Here is a 22,270-nt window from a genome sequence, read left to right as displayed (position 1 = left end):
ACTCCTTGCAGTTCTACATGCCTTAGACTCATGGAAGCACTATTTATTGGGGACTCCTTTCATTCTGCGAACGGATCACCAAAGTCTTAAGTACTTCATGACGCAGACCAAGCTCTCCGACAAACAAATGAGGTGGGCAAATTTCCTTTCGCAATTTCATTTTCATATTGCTCACATTGCTGGCAAGCATAATCAAGTAGCCGATGCACTCTCAAGACGACCGAGAGTGAATGCGGTTTCCATAGCAACTCACAATGATCTATCTTTAATGATAGATGAGTATGCTATTGATCCCGATTTTAGAGATGTGATTTCAGCCCTTGCCTTAGGGAAGAAAGAAGAACCATTTACTTTACAAGATGGTTATCTTCTCTATGGCAATAGACTATGCGTTACTAACTCACTACGTGAGAAAGTAATGTATGAATCTCATGCTCCCCCATATGCGGGGCATAGAGGGATTCAGTCTACCCTAAAGGGAATTGAAACATATTTCTATTGGCCTACCATGAAAGTGAACATACATGAGTATGTTTCCAAATGTGTGGTATGTCAAAAGACAAAATTTGATAGAGGGAAGCAACTTGGATTGCTTCAACCCTTGCCAATCCCTAATTCACCATGGGAGAGCATATCCATGGATTTTATCTTTGGATTGCCTAAGTCTATCCATGGGAATACGGGAATATGGACGATAGTAGACAGGTTCAGTAAACAAGCTCATTTTATACCTGTCAAAAAGACTATCAAAGCCCATCAAATGGCAACCCTCTTCATTTCACAAATTTTCAAGTACCATGGCTTGCCAATGTCCATAGTGTCGGATAGAGATCCTAGAATGACCAGTAATTTCTGGAAGGGTCTCTTTGAGAATTTAGGAACAAGGCTAAACTTCTCTTCGGCCTATCATCCACAAACTGATGGCCAAAGTGAAATAGCTAACCTAACTATTCTCGATCTACTAAAAGCCTATGTAACGGAAGTAGATCAAAGATCCCAATGGGAGAAGTACTTACCCTTAGTAGAGTATGCTTACAATAACACTGTACATACTTCTACAGGAAAAGCACCTTTCGAGGTAATTGAGGGAAGATCAAAAAGTCCCTTGCTACTTAAGGTACATGGGAAGATCTTCGCTGTAGATGAGTATAGCCGAGACCTACAAGAATCTTTCCAAAAGATTAAGGATGCTATCTCTATCTCACAGCAAAGGCAAAAGGCTGCTGCTGACAAGCACAGAAGAGCCCAAGCCTTTAAAGAAAACGATTGGGTCTTGTTAAAGTTTCCCAAGGCTCGATTAAGACACACGACGGGCAAAAATCCTACGGGCCACCAAAAGTACTATGCTAAACTAGCAAAAAGGTACTATGGTCCCTTCCAGATTCTTAGGCCAATCAATGAGATGGCCTATCAACTTAAGTTGCCCAATCATTGGCTCATACACAATGCTTTTCATGTGAGCCTCTTAAAGCCTTACAAAGGAGAGCCACCTCAAGAACCAACTATTGAAGACCCACCGGAGATCGAGGACCACGAGGAGGTGCTGCAGCCCGAGTCCATTCTCCGACATGAAGACAAGGTATTAAGAGGCGGTAAGACTATCCGACGATATCTTATTAAGTTTAAGAATTATCCTTTTGAAGATGCTAGATGGATGCAAGGCATACAATTAAAGGATAACCTAAACCTTGTCAATGCTTACAATGCTTCCCAAGAGTAAGCAAATGTACAAAATGTTAAAAATGAACAAAAATTTTTGTCTTATAAGACTCTCTTTTTCTTTATTTGTGCACAAAATGAAGTAGTATGCATGCTTAGATCAAGTTTGCGGAGACGACGTCTCCCGAACACCAAGTAGAGCTTGTCACTCTACTATGGAAGACTGATAGGACTAATGTGCATACATGCTTGCGGCAGCCTCAGGCTCTCAAGCGCCAAATGGACTAGTCATCCATTATGGAATGATGTCGTAGGGTAACATAGGGATCCTCTACCCGCTAAGAAAAGGACTCATGCATATGCTTTATCTTCTCTACACCATAGTCGAGGACGACTATGATTTCAAGAGAGAGGTAATGTCATAATAATCAATATCTAATTCTCCTAAATGATTTTCTCATATTAAACTGATCATTTAATGTGGGGAAGTGCCAAGGGAGAAAAAGCTAGAATATTGGTTAAGTTAGCAGACCGGCCACAGTAGGGATCCAAAGGAGGGAAAATAGGGATCCAAAGGGGGGGCCATCTGCAAAAGAGCCATGTGAAACAACGGGCTAAAAAGACCCTAAGGTTCAGCCCATTAAGACTTCCAAAATGCTAAGGTTCCAAAATTCAAAGGTTGTGTCCAAAGGTCAACCTTAGGGAAAATTGGATGCTTAGTGTGTGCCCAAAAAGTCTTTCTACATCCCTACATGGGAGGGGGCGAGCCCCAAAGCTAGGGGATGAGAGAGAAAGCCACACACACACACACGGGCTCCCTTTACACAAAGGGAATGAGGGACACATGTCAGCTCCCTAGGCCAGATGCCCACAAGGTATGCCCAATTCCTATTGGAAGACCTTTGAAGTGGACCAATGAGAATTAGGCTAGAGTAAATCTAGTTTAATTAATTTAAAAACATTTAATAAAAGAAACCAATAAGAATTAAGTGTCCTAGAAGACTATTGGGCAGTCTCCCAAGGGGTCCAATGAGCATTCAGGAGCCCCATGGCTTGCCTGATTCCTATTGGCCAAGAGGCAAAGGGGTCCAATGAGAGTTTAGTTTAATTATTTAATTATCTAAAGCTCTCACAAAAGGGGAAAGGGGGACACATGTCAGAAGGCTATCACTTATGCTGCTTAATCCCTATTGGCTTGACCTGGGGAGGTCCAATGAGACAAAAGCCAGACTAACTTAGCAGCTAGGGCTCGCCCAAGAGAGGGAGAGGGCTGATTTTTGCTTGGTATTGACACACACACACTCTCACACTTGACCATGTGTGAAGGGAAAATACTCTATCTCCTCCCAAGCTTTAATGGAGAGCTCATCACCTACTCCAAGCTTGTGAGATAGAAGCCTACCTCAACACTCTCTTGGCATGTGGATGCAAATCCAACCAAGAGCCAAGCTTCAATGCATGCTCATCTTCTCTACCAAGCTAATTACTAAGCTAAGCTATGCTAATATGAGTGATTATGTGAGGAGATGTACTTCTTTCTCGTAAGATACTTCTTTTTCCTCTCAATCTACTCTCATAACCTGCTAGCTCTCACCATCTTCGAAGGTGTGTGAGGTCTTGGGTCTGAGAACGGGGATAATTCAAGTTGTGTTTGATTAAGTGTTTTGCTTGGTGTATGAAGCTTCCATCTTCATTGCACTAGCTCGTCTTGAAGGAACACAAAGAATTGTATTGTACAATGTCTCTCTTGATGGGAGAAACCATAATACAAAGCCTTTTGGAGGGGGGACCGGCTCCATGCAAATCCGGTCCTCAACTGTTGTCAATAGCTTAATTGCTCTCTCTTTTGAAAGTATTGTCGATGCTATCTAACTAGGTGTTATGCTTTTTGTTGCTCTCTCCACCCAAGCACTCTTGTAATTCTCATTAGGAATCAACTCTAATGAAATGCTCACTATGTTCATGCTAATTTCCGCTACACATAAGATTTTAGGCCATTAAATGTTACATTACTACAGAAACTTTGGTCAAGGAAGGTGATCTTGAAGAGCCATTTGTTGCCTTGATTGACCATGGTTCAGAAATAAACATAATGTCAAAGAGTCTCTACAACAAGTGCAAATGGCCGATGGACACAGATCATGGCTGGATGGTAAAAGTGGCAAACAATTCATCCGGTGAATTGTATGCAGCATGTCCAGGTGTGAAGGTAACAATAGGTGATGTAAAGATTGACCAAAACTTCTTTGTACAGGATACATCTTCATATCATCTCATCCTTGGACAGCCCTACATTGTGGGAGTTCGAATGGAAACAAAGGTAATGGATGATGGTTCAGCATATGCTAGGATACGTAGCAAAGATGGTAAACGAGTTTTCCAATTTCTCACAGTTTGTGTAAACCATGAAAGAAATCGTGACAACCTCAGAGAACATCCTCTACCAAAGGTGAGCAAAGAGTTTCATGATCATAGAGAAATGATGGGTTTTGGCCAAGTACCATTGTAAAGCGGGATTGCAGTGGTACAGAAAGAAAAAGGGTCTCGCCTGATCCAAAAATAGGTGAAACGTTTTCAACGAGCTCCTTGGTAACAAAGAATGGATCAATATGTTTTACAAAACTTGAAGATTTGAAGAGATGTGAGAGGCAATATGTGCATCATGTACAAATAGGCATGAAAAAGAGTGGGTTGCTCGAGCCTACTGAAAATGTTTTGGGTTTGTGTGAACAAGTTTCTTTTGTAGATACTATGGGTGAGCTTGATGCTATAATGGGGTCTAATTTGCATCTTGAAAATGAAGTTGTGGAAGTTTGCTCTATGGAAATGTATCAAGTAATAGAAGCCTTTAAAGAAAGCCAAACAGTTGGCCCAGAAGTCCATGTTGAAACTAAATACAAGAGTGTAGCAAAGAAGGTGAAACCAGTAGCTTCACCCTTACCACCCAACAATAGGGAAAAGATTGAGCAGGCTTTTTTACAACCAAGTTTGAGGAATCCTAAAAAGATTGGGCATACCTTCACAAAGGAGTCTTTCCAAGACTTGTAGATTGGCCGCAAGGAGTTTCTAACACAGGAAGAGACAAAGTGCTTCAAAGAAATGCTTTCAAAGCATGGTAAGGCTTTTGAATTTGAGCCACATGAGATAGGATGTGTTGATCCTTCTATTGTAGCTCCTATGGTAATTTTCACAATACCTCATGTGCCTTGGAATCTGCGGCCTATTCCGGTTCCAAAGGCTCATTTGCCAAAGTTAGTAGAGCTACTGCATGAGAAAATCAAAATGGGAATCTTGGAGCCTTCTTGTGCTCCATACTCAAACAGGTGGTTCACAGTTCTGAAGAAGAATGGTTCTCTACGCTTAATCCAAGATATGCAACCAGTGAACAAGGTGACAATTAGAAATGTAGGTACAGGTCCAATTGTGGATGAGTTTGCAGAGGCATTTGCAGGGAGGGCAATCTACTCAATGGGGGATCTCTACTCAGGGTATGATCAATTTCAGCTTGCAATCGAAAGCAGAGACTTGACAACTATGAGGACACCTTTGGGTTTGGTAAGGATGTGTACCTTGCCACAGGGAGCGACCAACTCGGTTGCACATATGATGAATGGGATGAATAAGGTCTTAGGTGACTTTATTCCTCAAATCACAATGCCTTTCATTGATGATTTGCCTATCAAAGGATGTGAAGAAAGTGACAAAGATGAAGCTTTGGATCTCAAGGGATGTCGCAAGTTTGTGGTAAATCACATGAATGATTGTGATAAAAAATTTTCTAGGTTGGAAGAAGTGAATCTTACATTGTCAGGGAAAAAGTCTATGTTTGGTGTCAATGAAGTGCTTATTGTGGGGCACATGTGTGGGCCATATGGTAGGAAACCTTGTCCAACAAAGGTAGATGCCATCCAAAGAATGAAAGAAACGTGCACTAGCATAACTGAGGTTAGAAGGTTTCTGGGAGCATGTGTCTTCTATGTTATTTGGATTCCACATTATGCACATGTAGCTGATCCTCTTTATCAGCTGCTTAGAAAGAATCAGAAGTTTAAATGGACAGAAGCACATGTAAAATCCATGAAAAAGCTAAAGGAGTTGCTCTAGTCAGCAACAACTTTGAGAAAGGTAGACTATGAGTGTCAAAGGCCAGTAATTGTGACAGTAGACACCAGTCCTACAGGGATTGGATGGACAATAGGGCAAGATGACAAAGAAGGACACAGGTATGTGGTAATATTTGGAGCAAAGGTGCTAAGTGCTTGCCAAAGAATCCACAGATAAAGAGAGAGTTATGGGGTATGGTTACAGCCTTGAAAAGTGGGAAAGAGTACCTAATTGGTGCATGTGTGGTTGTAGAAACAGATTGTCTACAACTTCTTGGGATGATTACAAGCTGCTCAACTCCAGACATTGCCATGTTGCGGTGGATTGCCTACATTAAGTCCTTAAATCCTGAGTTTAAGCACATTGCAGGTAAAGACAATTCAGTGGCAGATATGCTATCAAGGGCAAGGTATGAAGATGAGTCACAAATGACTGACGAGGGAGATGATGTAGGCACAAATTTCTATTCTATCTCTCATGTCAAAGGTAACAATGTCTGCATGACTAATCTACTTGAATCATTCTTGAAAGAGCTTTATGAAGGTGATTGGCTTCTTATTGGAAGCTACTTGAGTACTCTAACAAAACAGGATGATTGGTATGAACAAGAATTCAAGAGGATACGTAGGAAAGCATATGGGTACTTTTTGAGGGATGGTTACTTGTGGAAGCATCCTAAACAAAAGGGTGCTACACCACAAAGGGTTATATGTAAAAAAGAGACTCAAGTAAAGCTCATGCAAGAGTTTCATGAGAGTCTATGGGCTGGACACAGGGGTGTATGGGCAACCTTCTCCAAGTTGAAAGAAAAATACTGGTGGAAGGGTATGTATAAAGATGTATCTCATTTTGTAGAGACATGTGTAACTTGTCAAGTGTATTCAAATGTTCGACATCGTGATGGATTGCACCCTACATATCCACTAGCCATGCACTATAAATGGGTTGTGGATCTAGTCACAATGCCTCTAGGACTCTGGCAGATGAGATACTTGGTTCTTGTACGAGAGGACCTAACTAACCAGGTTGAAGGAAGAGCATTAAGAGCTAAAACCACAGAAGCTGTGTGCAAATTCCTTCTTGATGAGGTGATTTGCCGTTATGGTTGTGTGGGAAAAATCACTACAGATAGAGGTGAACTGGATGCCGAAGAAGCAAGGGAGTTCTTTTCTAGATTAGGAATCAAGCTTTCTCTTACTACAGCTTACAACCCTGAAGGCAATGGAAAGAGTGAAAGAGGGCATCCTCCTATCATCAAAGCTTTGGCCAAGGCTTGTGAAGAAAGAGTTGGTGAGTGGCCAAAACTATTACCATATGCTTTATGGGCTGATCGTACAACACATAGCTCAGTAACTGGCTACATGCTTGCGGAGCTAATGTATGGTCAAAAGCCAGTGATGTCGATTGAGGATACAATTCCCACATGGAATGTACTACCTTGGCAAGAGGGGCTTAGCAGGGAAGATCTCCTTGCACTGCGTATAAAGCAGCTACAGAGAAGACCTGGAGACATTGAGGTTGCAAAAGAACGACTCAAAAATGCAAGGTTAAAAAACAAGGACTACTTTGATAAGCGACATCGACTCAGGAGCAAAGCAATTGACAAAGGTGACTGGGTTTTGGTGTATGATAATAGCCTTGATAACCAGCACACAGTCATGCGTAAGTTTTCAAAAAGATGGTTTGGACTGTATGTTGTAAAGCATGTGCATGAAAATGCTACTTACAGCTTGTCTGAACTAGATGGTACAGAAGTAAAGATTCCCATTGCAGGAAAAAGGATCAAAATGTTTAAGAGAAGAGCAGACAATGATCTAGAAGATGTTGATGAGGAAGAAGAGCAAACCACAGGTAAAGATCAATGTGAAGATGAAGATTTGGAATCATCCAGTGAAGAAGAAAGCAAGGAAGATGTACAAGAGAGCTGATCTTACAAAGAAATAATGTGGCACATACCGGAGGATGTGTAGGTTTAGAGGGGGTGGATGTCGTGCTGTAACACGTACATAGTGGGAACGCATGCTACAAGATCTATCTTGTAACTTTTTAGATACATAATTATCTTTTCTATAATGTACATATGCATATTTAAGTATAATAATAAGCCTTCTATCTCATCCTATTATTTTTCTCAAGGGTAACCTATCCTTACTTTACCATCAGAAAATACTATGGGAAAAGCTCAACAGCTCCGCCTCTTTAACTTGGGGCAAAAAGCATTGATTGTTTATTTCTACTATCTCATTATCATCTCATATCCTAGCTAGATCCTATATCTAGGGTAAACTCCAATATATATATATATTCTATGTATTTTTTATACTTTTCTTATATTTCTTTTTAAATAGCTAGGAGGGAATCAAATCCTAGTGGGACACTAGGTGGCATGATTTCAAAGATACACTTATTTTAATGCATTATTGCAAGCATGATTACAAACATTTGTCAAGGAGCAATGTCATGCTTTCATATGGCATGAGGTGTCCTTTGGAATTAAATGAAAGTTTAGGCTAAGGGGATCACGGGAAGACTTTTGCTGCCAGAAATGGACCCTATTTTGATGATTTTGTTACACAAGGTACCAATCCAAATTGGAAAATGATTTTAAAATGAAAATCGTAGCTAATGAGCTGAAGTTTCTGCCCATATTTTTACTTTTTTATTTGGAGCCACGGTTGAGGAGATATGATCAAAATACTGGACCCCAGTCTGCCCACATCATGCAGGGACAGCTCATTTCCAACTTTTCCAATTCCTATTCACACTGGCTCCTCTCTTCTTGTGTAAACCCTTGGGGGTTCCCTTCACCTATAAAAGGGAACCTCTTCTTCCTTGAAAGAAACTCAAGCATTCAAGCCATTTATGAGAGGAATTCTTGAGGGAGTGAGTAGTAATGCCTAATTGTACTTAGCCATTAACATAAGCCTAAGCCTACACTTTCTCCTAGAAGAAGACTAGCCATTCTTGCAACAAGCTAACCTTGGAAGATCAACTCCAAATAAGGTCTTGCACTTGATGTATCAATCAAAGTGTAATTATCCACTCTTCTTCTCTCTCCATCAATAATGGTGCCGAAGGGTTTGTCAAGTAAGATGTGTTCTACATTGATGTTTTCTTGATTTCTTGTTGTTTTCATTTTCATCTCTAATCCAATATATATATATATATATATATATATATATATATATATATATATATATATATATATATATATGTATCTAATCTCATCTCCTTAACCAAACCTATCTCTCTCACTCTTAGTAATTCATCCTCTCTACAAATTTTAGGTTCTTCTTACTACAGGTACATCTCTCCCCGCAGTATCCTTATTGCCTACGGGCAAGAATAGGGCTTGGGAGAGAAACTTCTCATCTCTTCACTTCTCTCATATCTACATTTCTCACATACTATCCTAGATGAATAACCCACATGATGATAATTTCTATCGCTTTCACTCTGTACGATCTATTAGAATTAACGTATGGATTAGCCGTAAAATACACTTTCAACAACGTATAGTGTTTCTCTTCGGCCCTGAAAGGCTCAATGAAATACTTCTATCACCGGATCCCATCATACTACCTCTCATAGACTATAATTTTTCTTTTGATGTAAGCGTAGTTATCTTGCTATGAACCAAGAGGATTTGTACACACAATTAATCCCAATCACTAGACAAAATATATATATTATGGTAAGCACAAAACTACAATTCCAAAGAACAATTCATAGCCTATTTGGTCAGCCAAGATTGAATGCCATTAACTCATCTATTAACCCTTTCATACTACCCATGATACGATATGACCATAGCCTTGATGTTTTCATCTTTGTGTTGTTTTGACACTCTCTTTTGTGTTCTTTCTTTGTGTGTGTGAGTGCAAGAGAGAAAGAGTGTGCCTTCTTTGATTGCACTTCTTTCCAAACCCTATTCTTCATGGCATCTATGGTTTAACTCTTTCATATAGTTTTTGTTGAGTTCTCTCACAAACTCTCACAGCCATAAGCCCGGTGCTTTCCTGGCAAGACTGCAAATTTCTCGACAACGTTCTGTATTGCAATTAGCAACTCTGCACTTGGTACCGGTCTAGTGTACAATGATGTCCTTGGGAGTCTGTTTACCGAGGAGATTCGCAGGAAATATCTCGAAGGCAAGAAGGATGGTGATGCGTATGTTGCTAGTGATAAACAGAGGGGTCGCACTCAAAGTCGTGCCAAAATCAAGGAACGTGGGGGCTCACGCAGTATGTCTCGGGGTTCTATCCGTAATGTCGAGTGCTATCATTGACATAAAAAAGGGCATGTGAAGAAGGATTGCAGGAAATGGCAGCAAAGCAAGAAGGATAAACAAGTCGGTGAAACTTCTAAGTCTGATGATTCAAACAAGGGCAAAGCAAAGTTAGAGGAGATCAATGTGCTAGAGTCTTCAAATGATCCTATTATAGAGACTCTTCTTGTGGTTGTTATGCCACTTACCTCTGACCTATTGGTCTTCACAGCAGATCTACCTGTCGAGGCTCTTGTTACAGAAGATGCACAGTATGCACAGAATTGGATAGTAGATTCTGGTGTGAGTTTCCATGTGACACCACATAGAGAGTGGTTCTCTACTTATTCTCACTCTTGTGGCAAAGGGAGACTTGGTGATGCTTATGAACTAGACATGGAGGGTATCGGAAATGTCAAATTTCATCTAAGGAATGGCACGCACTTTACTTTATGTAGGTCAGACATGTGCCCAAGTTGACTAAAAGCTTCATTTCTGTTGGTCAGCTTGATGATTTGGGCTACAACACCACATCAAGCAATGGTTCATGGATAGTATGGAAAGGTAATCTTGTTGTACTCAGAGGTCAGAAGCATGGTACCTTGTATTCCATGCATGTGTTAGATGTTGTTCATGATTACATATCTATAGCCAATCTGCAGTCTATTGAGTTGTGGCATTGCCGGCTAGGTCATATTAGCCAAAAAGGAATGAGAACTCTGACTCGTTTTGGCTACTTACCTGTCTTGTCTTATATTGAATTTCCTGTTTGTGAGCACTATATCTATGGAAAACAGACTAGCTCCGTGCACTTACCATTGGGTCAAAAGCGAGCTGAACCTCTAGATTTAATACATAGTGATGTTTGTGGTCCTATGTCAACCAAATCTCTAGGGGGGGCCATCTATTTTGTGACATTCATAGATGACTCTATTCGAAAGGTGTGGGCATATCCTTTGAAACATAAGGATCAAGTTCTTTCCGTGTTCCAGAATTTCTTAAGACTTGTTGAGAATCAATCTGGCAAGAAACTCAAGAGGTTGCGGACTGACAACTGTGGAGATAGTATGTCTCCAAGGAGTTTGACAATTTCTATGCTAAAAGGGGGATTAAAAGGCAATTTATTGCACCATACACACCAGCTTAGAATGGATTTGCTGAGTGCATGAATCGTACAATTCAGGAAAGAGTCACAACCATGCTTTCTAGGGCAAATCTCACACAAGGCTTTTGGGCAGAAGCGGTCTTGACCGTAGTGCACATTATAAATCGTTCACCTAGTATGCCATTGAATTATGAGATTGCAGAAGAGTTATGGGCTAAACGTAAGCCCCACTATGACCATCTATGTGTTTTGGTTGTGAAGCTTATGCTCACGTGCCTAACAACTTCGACAAAAGTTAGAGCCAAAGTCACACAAATGTATCTTCATTGGATATGGTGTACATGGAGAGATGGGATATCGTCTCTGGCACCCTGAATCTTGTCGAGTCATCCGTAGTTCAGATGTGATCTTCAATGAGTCGAAGATGCACAAACAACATATCAAGGAAATAGAGATTTGGAGAGTCACTTTTGAGGATGTTGCCTCAGAGACAGTGAAATCAACTCAACGTGGTAGTGATGTACCTTCCACTAGCAATGCTCTAGAGGGAGCGGATAGCAATGGTCAAGGAGTGAGACGGTCTACTAGAGTCTCTCGTCCACCTGCACGTTTTGAGCCAGGTCTTGATTACATCATGTTGACCTATTGCGGTGAACCAAGCTTCTACCAAGAAGCCATGATGACGGATGATATGGTGAAGTGGAAGCAGGCTATGGAATTTGAGTATAACTTGATTCTGGCTAATGACACTTGGGACTTGGTAGAACTGCCAAATGATTCAAAATCTTTACCTTGCAAATGGGTTTACAAGAAGAAATTTACCTCAGGTGATCCAAATCCAAAGTATAAGGCTAGACTCGTAGCCAAAGGGTTCAAGCAGCAAAAGGGAGTCGATTTTGATGAAATCTTCTTGCCTCTGGTCAAGATGACAACGCTTAGAACCGTACTTGGTCTTATAGTGATTGAGGATATGGAACTTGTCCAAATGGATGTGAAGACAACATTTCTTCACGGGGATCTTGATGAGGATGTTTACATGCAGTAGCCTGAACGGTTTGTTCAGGAGAACGCATCTCATGAGGAGCTAGTATGTAAGCTCAAAAAAGCACTTTATGGCTTAAAGTAGGGTTCAAGGAAGTGGTATCATAAATTTGATGCATGTATGAGGTCTCAAGGATGTAAAAGGAGCGAAGAGGATCACTGCTTGTACACAAGAAAATTAGATGATGGCTCGATGATCATTTTAGTTTTGTATGTTCATGACATGCTTCTAGCTGGAAAATCCATTGCGAAAATTGCCAACTTGAAGAAAACACTTAGCAATAATTTTGCAATGAAAGATTCGGGGGATGCTACACACTTTCTTGGAATGCACATCAAAAGAGATCGCAAACATCGTATTCTTGAGTTATCTCAGGAAACATACATTGAGAAAGTCTTGCAACATTTTAATATGCAAGGGGGAAAGCATTGAGTACCCCAATGCAGGCATTCTTGAAACTCAGCAAGGAAGATGCACCCAAATCTGATGATGAGCGAGCTGAAATGGCTAAGGTACCATATTCTTCGGTAGTGGGCAGTCTCATGTATGCTATGGAGGCCACAAGACCAGACATTGCTTTTGCAGTGGGCGTGGTGAGCCGATATATGGCAAACCTTGGCAGCAATTGGGAAGTAGTGAAGCACATTCTTAGGTACCTCAAAGGTACAGTCGGCAGGTGTTTATGCTTTGGGAACAGTGATGCATGCATCATGGGTTATGTGGATGCAGACTATGTGGGTTGTGTCGACAATAGGAGATCGACATATGGCTATGTCTTCAAATTTGTTGGAGCAGCAGTATCTTGGAGGTCATTTCTTCAAGATTTTACTCGTCTTCCACTACAGAAGCAGAGTACATTGCATTGTCGGTTGCAAGTAAAGAGGATGTATGGTTATCTCGGTTGGTCTAAAATCTTGGCATTGATGAGACTCCAGTGATATAGTGTGATAGTCATAGTGCTCTTGCATTGGCAAGGAATCCCGTGTTTCACTCTAAATCAAACACATTGAAGTCAGGTATCATCTCATGAGAGATTTCTTGGCCAAAAAGCTCATTGATTTGGTCAAGGTGCACATTGACGACAACCCAGTAGATGCTTTGACAAAAGGCTTAGTTTTGGAGCGGTTTACACATTGCAGTGAGTTGATGGGTATAGCTTGAAGCCACTAGATTGCTTCATGGTTGTACGTACCAGGTCACTTGGGTTGCGTTGGCCTTCAAGTGAGAGTTTGTTGGGATTCAGGCCAACTGGCCGGACATCCCACTTACTACCAACCCATCTACTAACTTAACCATAATATACTTCTTCTTTAATACAACAAAATAAGGAGCTGCACAGGATAACGTTGCTGTGCGCTCTACCAAAAGCAGGTCTCTCTCTCTCTCTCTCTCTCTCTCTCTCTCTCTCTCTCTCTCTCTCTCTCTCTCTCTCTCTCTCTCTCTCTCTCTCTCTGTTCTTGCACTTGCACTCACACACGCTTCTCGTGGCACCTTCAAATAGAATACTCATCTATCATGGAAGATAGATCATTGTGAGTTGCTATAGACACCGCATTGACTTTTGGTCGTCATGAAAGTGCATCGGCCACTTGATTGTGCTTAGCAGCAATGCGAGCAATATGAAAATAAAATTGCGAAAGAAAATTTTCCCACCTCATTTGTTTGTCAGAAAGCTTGGTTTGCGTTGGTGCAGCTAAAGTTGGTCCGAGATGGAAAGTGGTATATGCTAGGCAAAGGCTATAGGCAAGTGCAGTGCAGAAGGCTAGAGCAGGTATGGAGTCTCTGAGTAGACCAGTGGAAGTGGAAATGTATGTTTAAAGTGGCTTTTTAGGCCAAAAAGGCTTCAAGAAGGGTCCAAATGGGATGGCAAGTGAAGGCGTCCAAAGTGCCAGAGTCCTGATGTGCAAGATACTGAAGTTCAAAGTTGGGAAGTGTTGCAGATCCCCGACGGACAAGGCAGCTGGGGACAGATGGACCAGGCAGGTGTTAGTAGATAGATGTGTAGGGATCAAATTATGGAGCATGCATGTCTTCTTGGATTGATAATCGGAGCTACGGATTGCAAGATATGAGCCGACAAAGTTTGGACGGGGGCCAATTCTTGGGTGGTCGGGCCACATTGGAAAATGTGCCTGTGGTGATTTCTTGGATCCCACCAAGGTTCTTGGTGATAGTATGCATCATGTGGAGCTAGGAGGAATTGACAGAATCCCAATCAGAGCTCGGAGTGGGGAGTTATTGCAAGTCAAAGCCGGCAATTTGTGGCAACAATGGAACGTCAGATGTTTTTTTTCTGATTTGGGAGGCACCATTCAAGGCCTCCAAAAGGGAGAAACGTAGGGGGAGCCGCAGAAGCTGAAGTTTAAAACCCAAGTTTTTGGTGGGAAGTTACAGTAGGGCCATCGGCTCATTGAGCAAAGAAGGGTGAAGGGTTGAAATCATGCATGAGGTTTGGATTTTTTTGGAGGGGGGATGGTGTTTTTTTGGGGAACCCATAAGGGTGCAATTGATTGAGAGGCACCACGTGGCGGGTCGAAGGCCCCATATGTGCAGGCATGAGCTTGAAAGAAAGGGTATATGGCCGAAAGCATGGTCGCCTTGTAGTGTAGGCGACATCGCCGCTCGGTGGTGGTCCAACATGTTTGAGTGTGAACCTAGGTGACGTGGCAGGCACGCCCTCAAGGGTATGGTTCCCGCGCCCGAGAGGTCTCCCCCTTTTTTGGTGTAAAAGGCTAAGTACCCCCCCCCCCCCCCCCCCCCCCCCCCCAGTGATATCGCTAGTGGTAGGGTAAGGAGCACATCCCGTAGTGAGAAAGAGAGAGAGAGAAAAGACCATGCAAGCATGTCACCAAGTGTCGGCAAATGAAAAAAAAAAAGGCAAAAATGGATGCTCCCTCCCTATAAGAGTGTTTTTGGGGGCTTTTTTGTCTCGCAAGAGGGGTGTACCTTGAGGGAAAGAGCCAACAGGAAGTTGTTGTCTGGAGAGGGCCAAGAGGGCGCCTCCCCCTATGTATTTTGTGAAGCTAAGTGCGACTGTGGTGTTTTTTTGAGTAGAGAATGATGTCCCCCCCATTGAAAATGGTCGTTTTTGTAATGCTATTACTTCTCCCCTTCTCCTTCTCTGCTGTGATGATGGTGCTTATAAAGGTAGAGTATGCCATGGTGGTACAATAGGTACAAAGATTGTCCAAGAGGGAAAAAGCTATTACGATCATGGAAGAGGAGCAAAGAAATGGAGTAGTGGCTACTAGTCTACCCGGTGAGGATGGTAAAGCGGGCCCATGTTTGAGTCTAGTGGAGGTAGATGATGGTAGGGTTGAACAGAATGAGAAGGAAGGTTATGTTGAGGCTATGCTGCAAGATGATGTGGTAGAGGATGATCCTCTTTCTTCCCTATTTGAAGAAGTAGTGGCAGCGCATGTGCTTGAAGAACATGAAGATGAAGTGGGTCTACAAGACGTGATGCTTGAGCCATATGGTTATGCCTATGTGGATGGTCTTGAAGATGTGGTGGTGTGCGCTCCTTGCCGCACTGTCGAAGCAAGGGCCTTGCCTAACACTGTGTGCGAGCCACAGACGGCTCCAAGCACACAACTAGCTTAACTAGTAAGCTCAAAAGAGGCAAATGGTGTGTCACTCACCGCTCTATGCTCCTGCCGTGGAGGATTCCTCGCCGCGAAGAAGAAGGAGACGCCGCTACATCGCAATCAACCGCTTCACCACCATCGTGCCGCCGCAATGCTCGATCGCACTCTCTCTCTCTCTCTCTCTCTCTCTCTCTCTCTCTCTCTCATACACACACACACACACACACAAGGAGGTGAAGAAGAAGAAGATGGAGATGGAGATGGAGATGGAGCAAGAGCACTCTTCTACTGCACAAATGAGAGAATGAGTGAATTTTAGGTTTAGTTGGCTTTTATATGAGCTCACCCCATTCACACTTGGGCGCCCATGCTTATCCAACTAATCCCTTGAATGTCCCAGTTAGAGTGCGCCTCTCATCGGCGATCACTCTTACCCTTTTCCTATTGGATTGACAATCCCGGTATCTGACTCTACCAAATAAATAATACAATGTCCACCGTAGGTTACAACGTCCGTCTCGTAGGTGATAGGGTGTCCGTGAGCCGTGAGGGTTAACATGCCCCCCTTCCTGATGTAGATTCCGTCCTCAGAAGCTATTGAGTTGAAGCTCGTTGGTCGAGGTGGAAGAGAATTTGAGATGAATGTCCTTAGCCTTCATTAGTCACTGCAAAATCAAACAACATTGCACAGTAATTGCATTTTCATAAGTGAGTAAAAAGCATATGCAATTTTAGGCAGACAATTGATTGGTAACAGAATTTTAAACAATTTGTCAACAATAAGCATTAAATTGCAATGTAATCAAATGCATAAACAGATGTAAAGGTAAAAAATTAAACAAGTCTGGGGTCGCTAATTTAACGGTCGAAAGGCACTAGAGATCGACTATTAATACCATGGGTAAGCTTCTTAATTTTCTCTGGTTAATTAAGTTGTTTAATCGCGAGAGCCAAGTATTTCATGTTCGAGGGCTGACTAGAGGCTATACCTAGAGGACCTTGTAGTTAAGCTACGATAAAAGGAATTTCTCTTGAAATCATCGCCTGACTGATTACCTTTTCTTTGACCCCCCAAAGTGTTTTCACAGTGATTCAATTTGATGTTTGTGCTTATTTTGTATCCCTTGGGTTTTTTGCTTTTCAAGGAAAAGCGCCCACACTGGGAACCTCTAGGGCTCTAGTACCATAGGCAATACATGTGAGTGAAGTACCAAATCAAGCTGAGATTTCTCTTCCAGCTTAAGATTTTACAGTGTGGCACTTTGATTTTTTGTTTGTTCATTTTCAGCATTTTAATTTTGTAACTTTGGGGGGTCATATAACACTGATACACCTCCCCAGTCTCATCACACTAGTAAACTCCCATTATAATATTTAAGCGAAAGGTCAATAGGGTCAAGCCCACTAGAAAGCCCTAGTACATTTCACACAATGCTGCCTAAATCGGATTAAGAACCTAAGTAAACATTGATTATTGGGAAGGCATTCCCCATGGTATTAAGAGAAGATCTCTAACACCTAACTTGGTCAAACTAGCTTAGTCAGATTGCTTGATTTTTAAACCTAGACAAGTGATTATGACAAAAAATTACATTGAATTAAATGTTTGATACTAAGCAAATGCGATGAATATTAGGCTACCAATCACAATTAAAGTAGACAATCATAGATGCAAAAAAGATAAGGGGCAATGCTAATGGACAAGAAACACCTGTTTGTGTCGATGGTCGCGCTTGATTTGAAGAGTGAGTCGAGATAAAGATTCCATGAAGGTCCAAATCCTATCAATAGCAACACGCTCCTGTACACACTAGGAAACAAAAGGAATACCTCGAGGAGGCACATTAGAGGGAAAAGGTACCAACACTTATTGAACACAAAAAAAAAACATAAGGAACCCTAACCTAATTATTTGCACTCCCCCTAGAGAGTCAAGGGAATAGGATATTGTAGAGGTTGGGGGGAAACCCTAAGGCTAAACCCCTATCCTCGTCGTCGAGATAAACAAAGTCATCATCCATGAGACCATATGTGCCATCCGTGTAGTCCTGTAAATTTTCTTCTTCATCATAGGTGCCCATGTTTACTAAGAAGGTCACTAGATGCCTATAGTCATCTTGGTCAAAAGGGTAGGCTTGTGCAATGGGAGAAACGCTCTCTACTAAGTATGGATAAGACGTGGTCAAGAGATGTATCAGCCATTCTAACTCCTCAAAATTCCTCTCACATGCTAGCGTACCTATCAAATCCCATTCACATGCAAGCACTGGAAAGACCATGTGAAATATTTGTGAAAAGTAACGAGGGTACCTCTCACCCAAGGCAGGAGTGGATGACTCTAGCGTACTAGCCATATCTGTACATGCAAATAGATGATGGTTAGAGTGCAAATATTACAAGGGTCGTGTTCTTGTGCATAATTTGTTTTTATGATTTGTGTTACGGCTCTTGCTCTTTTACTTTTTTATCTTGTTTTTGTGAGTATAAGGCTTTATATATACATTCCCTAAGATTGGAGATTAAGAGGTCAGGGAGAAAGATTGAGAGGAAAGTGAGTGAGTGATGATTGTCAGCAAACACTCCCCCCTTCCTTGGGTAGATCATACCGTTTGAAATGAGCTCGTCACCCTTTGAAACCAATTGTTCCAGTTGGTAATAGGTAAGGATTTTTGCCAGTAGTTTTCTATTACCCTAGGTGCCTCGTCAAGTTGCAAGGGTGGTAAGGTACTCTCCCAGGATCGAACTTGAAGTGGTTCATCAGGTGATTCTTGAACACTGGGAGGTGTGGATTCTTTTGTAGCTTCATGGAGGTCCACTACTATAGATGGAGGCTTTGTAGAAGCTTTTACCTCTATGGATGTATTACATGAGGAGCTAGAAGCTTCATGGAACTCCCCCCTTCCTGAGCTAGGTGGAATAAATTGGTTTTGCCTTGGAGCCCAAACTAGCTCTGGACTAGGTGTGTAGCATTCTGTGATCTTTCCCTTCCCACGGTCTGCCATTGGCTTTAGCGTTACATTGTTTGACTCATATGGGTTTGTTGTCGATAGGGAAGGACACATTTTACGTTTAGATACCCAAATTTGCTCATTTCCATCATAGTAGCCTTGGGCTTCTAATAGTCGTTTTGGAATCCATCGTGATTTGGTCTTGACTCTCCTAGGGCGCGCTCTTGGTTTTCCGCGGAAATTTCTTCTTGGAATGGATGGGAGGGTTGAGGTAGTTGGAAGTAAGGCCTTGGGGACCCATTGATATGTACTCTTAGGTCGTGCAGGTTGAGTACTTGCAATATTACTGCTTGCTGCAACTACAAGTGTTGAAGTGCTAGGTTCATGGGTAGCCGGCAAAGACGAGTTAACCACCTTGGCTTGTGAATGTTGGCTATCCTTCAACTTTGCTAGAGTTTGCAACGTAGGTGACTTTGCTTGAATGATAGGGGTAAGAGTCGGTGGTCGCGTCGTGACACTACCAATATCCCAATCAATAGTACATTTGGTTGCCAACATACACGTGCGTCCCAGGTTTACGTTGCCTTCCATAGCTCCCGCGGGCATGACTAGAAACCTCTGCACTATGCTTCCATTGTCATAGACAACACGGGTCTGAAGGACTCCAAGAATAGCAGTTTTCTTTTTATTAATGCACTTGACTTGCATCGTACTCGGGGATAGGGTCGGTTTCCCTAATTGACACCAAACTCCATAGGATAACAAATTGTGTTTAGCTCCCGTATCTAATAAGGCATTGTATAGTACTTTCCCATAGGGGCTATTTAGCTCAATTGGGTATCGTAGCGGTGGCTCAGATTCTAATGAGTCATCATCTGTGTCCTCGAAAAATGCTTGCGTGATTCACAGATTAGCCTCTCGTTGGCGTCTAAGACGTTGTTGTCATTCTCGAGCCTCAACTCTTGCTTGGATTTTTCTAAGCTCTGCTTGTTCCTTGGCAGCCTTCTTTTGATGGATGGCTTGCAACTCTTCCTGGCTTAGAGGATCATAATATCTTTTGAATTTACTCCCATTAAGGAATCCAATGGTTTCAACTCCATCTAGAGTCTCCACATGAATGGTACCTTGCGGGGTAATTTCACACACTCGATATGGTCCCTTACCAGCGTATTTCAATTTCTTCTTTTCATTACGTACCCCGTACATAAGAACTTTATCACCAACCTTGATGTCTTTATCCTTTAAATGGCTATCAAACCACTTATTTCTCCTATCCTTCTCCACTAGACCATTTCGCACAGCTAATTGCCTCTCTTCATCTAGCCTTTCCAGGATATATAATCGCTCCACTAAGGGGTTACCATCCCAACCTTCTTGAGAAGCTACTAGAAGACTAGGAATGACAAACTCCCATGGCATAACTGCTTCTTGGCCATACACCATCTTAAACGGTGTGCAATTAATAGCAACTTTATACGCTGTACGATAAGCCCATAAAGCTGATGTAAGCTTTAGGTCCCAATCAGTGCGATGAGCCTCAACTGTCTTTGTCAAAATGGAGATGAGAGTTTTGTTGGTACTCTCAGCTTGGCCATTTGCTTGGGGATAATAGGGTGTAGACTTGTGGTGAGATATCATGAAGTTTGATGTGAGTTCTTTTATTACTTCATTTATAAAATGAGTTCCATTGTCACTCACAAGTTCAAAGGGGCATCCAAAACATGTGATAATGTTCTCAAAGAGGAACTTAGTTGTTGTTTTTGCATCCACCTTTCGTGTTGCTTTTGCTTCAGCCCATTTGGTTACATAGTCGGTAGCCACAATGATATATCGTGATTGCGTGTTACGTGCAGCCGGACTAATTGGTCCTACAAAGTCTAAGCCCCACTTTTCAAATGGTTGGGTTACCTTGATGGGATGTAGAGGCATCCTATCACTTCTTTGTGGCTTCTTGAGGCGTTAGCATTCATCATATCCCTTTGCAAAAAGTGATGCATCCTTAAACAGAGTGGGCCACCAATAGCCTGACTGTAAGATCTTTCGGGCAGTCAACTTTCCTGAAAAGTGACCACCAGCTACGCCCATGTGTGCCTCTTGTAGAATATATAAATACTCATCCTCGCGGGCACAGCGTCTAAGAGCATCATCTTTTCCTCTCTTATAGAGAGTTCCAGCCAGTAAGCAATAGGGTTCGCATTCCTTGATTAATTTTCGAGCTATATCTTTTCGCAGCTCTTTGGGTGGAAAACCATTAACTAAGAAGTTAACAATCTTTTCACTCCATTCAGGCATTGTCTCAACAATGAACAAAGGAGTATCAGGCAATTCATCATCAACCCCCGTAGGAGCTTCGCCATTAGGGATACGAGATAAATGATCCGCTATGACATGTTTTCTCCCAAGCCTCACAACAACGGTGAAGTCAAACTCAAGAAGAATTAACAACCATCGTGTGATCCGACCTGTGGAACACGGCTTGTTTACCAAATATAGCAATGCTTGATGATCAACATAAAACACAAACTTGGTAGCAAGAAGGTAATAGCGAAATTTCTTTACTGCGTAAATCATAGCTAGACCTTCACGCTCTATAGTAGTGTAGTTCATCTCGGCATCATTTAATTGGCGACTTGCAAAGCTAATAGGGTAGTCCAATTTATGTTCTCCTGGTTGAGTTAGAACACACGCAATAGCAAAGTTTGATGCATCAATATGCACATGAAAAGGTACATTCCAATTAGGTGTTCGCAGGATTGGAGCACTTGTTAGGGCCTTCTTTAATAACTCATAAGATTGATGACATTCTTCCGTCCAGTGAAACTCGATAAGAAGCTTGTACAATGGACGCGCTATCTCGGCAAAGTTTAAAATAAACCTTCCATAATAACCAACATGGCCCATAAATCTTTGAACTCCTTTATAGTTCGTAGGTGGTGGCAAATCGGCAATGGATTTAATCTTACTCTCATCTGTGGATATCCCGTTCTTGGACACTATATGCCCTAGAATGACTCCATGCTTAACCCAAAATTGGCATTTGAAAGGGTTCAATGAGATGTGATAAAATCTGCACCTTTCAAATATTTTTCGTAGATATAACAAATGCTTCTCCCAAGAAGAATAAACACAAAGGTCGTCTAGGAAAGCTTCACAAAACTCCCTTAGAAATTCTTTAAACGCAGTGTTTATTAATCGTTGGAATGTAGCAGGGGCATTCGTTAAGCCAAAAGCCATAACACGAAATGCAAACACTCCAAACTCTGTGATAAAAGCAGTTTTAGCTTGGTCCTCTAATGCAATTGTGATTTGATTGTAACCAGATTACCCATCTAAAAAGCTATAAGCTTCCTTGCCCGCAACTCTCGCAAGCACATGTTCTGAATATGGCAAGGGATAATGATCTCTCCTAGTAGCTGCATTAACTTTCTTGAGGTCCACGCACACTCTTAGTTTCCCATTCTTTTTTGGCACAATCACTATTGGAGAAACCCATTCTGAGTGTTCAATAGGGTATATGAATCCACATTGGATAAGTTTTTCAATCTCCTCTTGTACAAT

This window comes from Adiantum capillus-veneris, chromosome 7 (assembly GCF_014529385.1).
Source record: "Adiantum capillus-veneris isolate H3 chromosome 7, ASM1452938v2, whole genome shotgun sequence".
Taxonomy (NCBI): Eukaryota; Viridiplantae; Streptophyta; class Polypodiopsida; order Polypodiales; family Pteridaceae; genus Adiantum; species Adiantum capillus-veneris.
The sequence above is the reverse complement of the archived record's forward strand: the minus strand, read 5'-3'. Positions refer to the sequence as shown.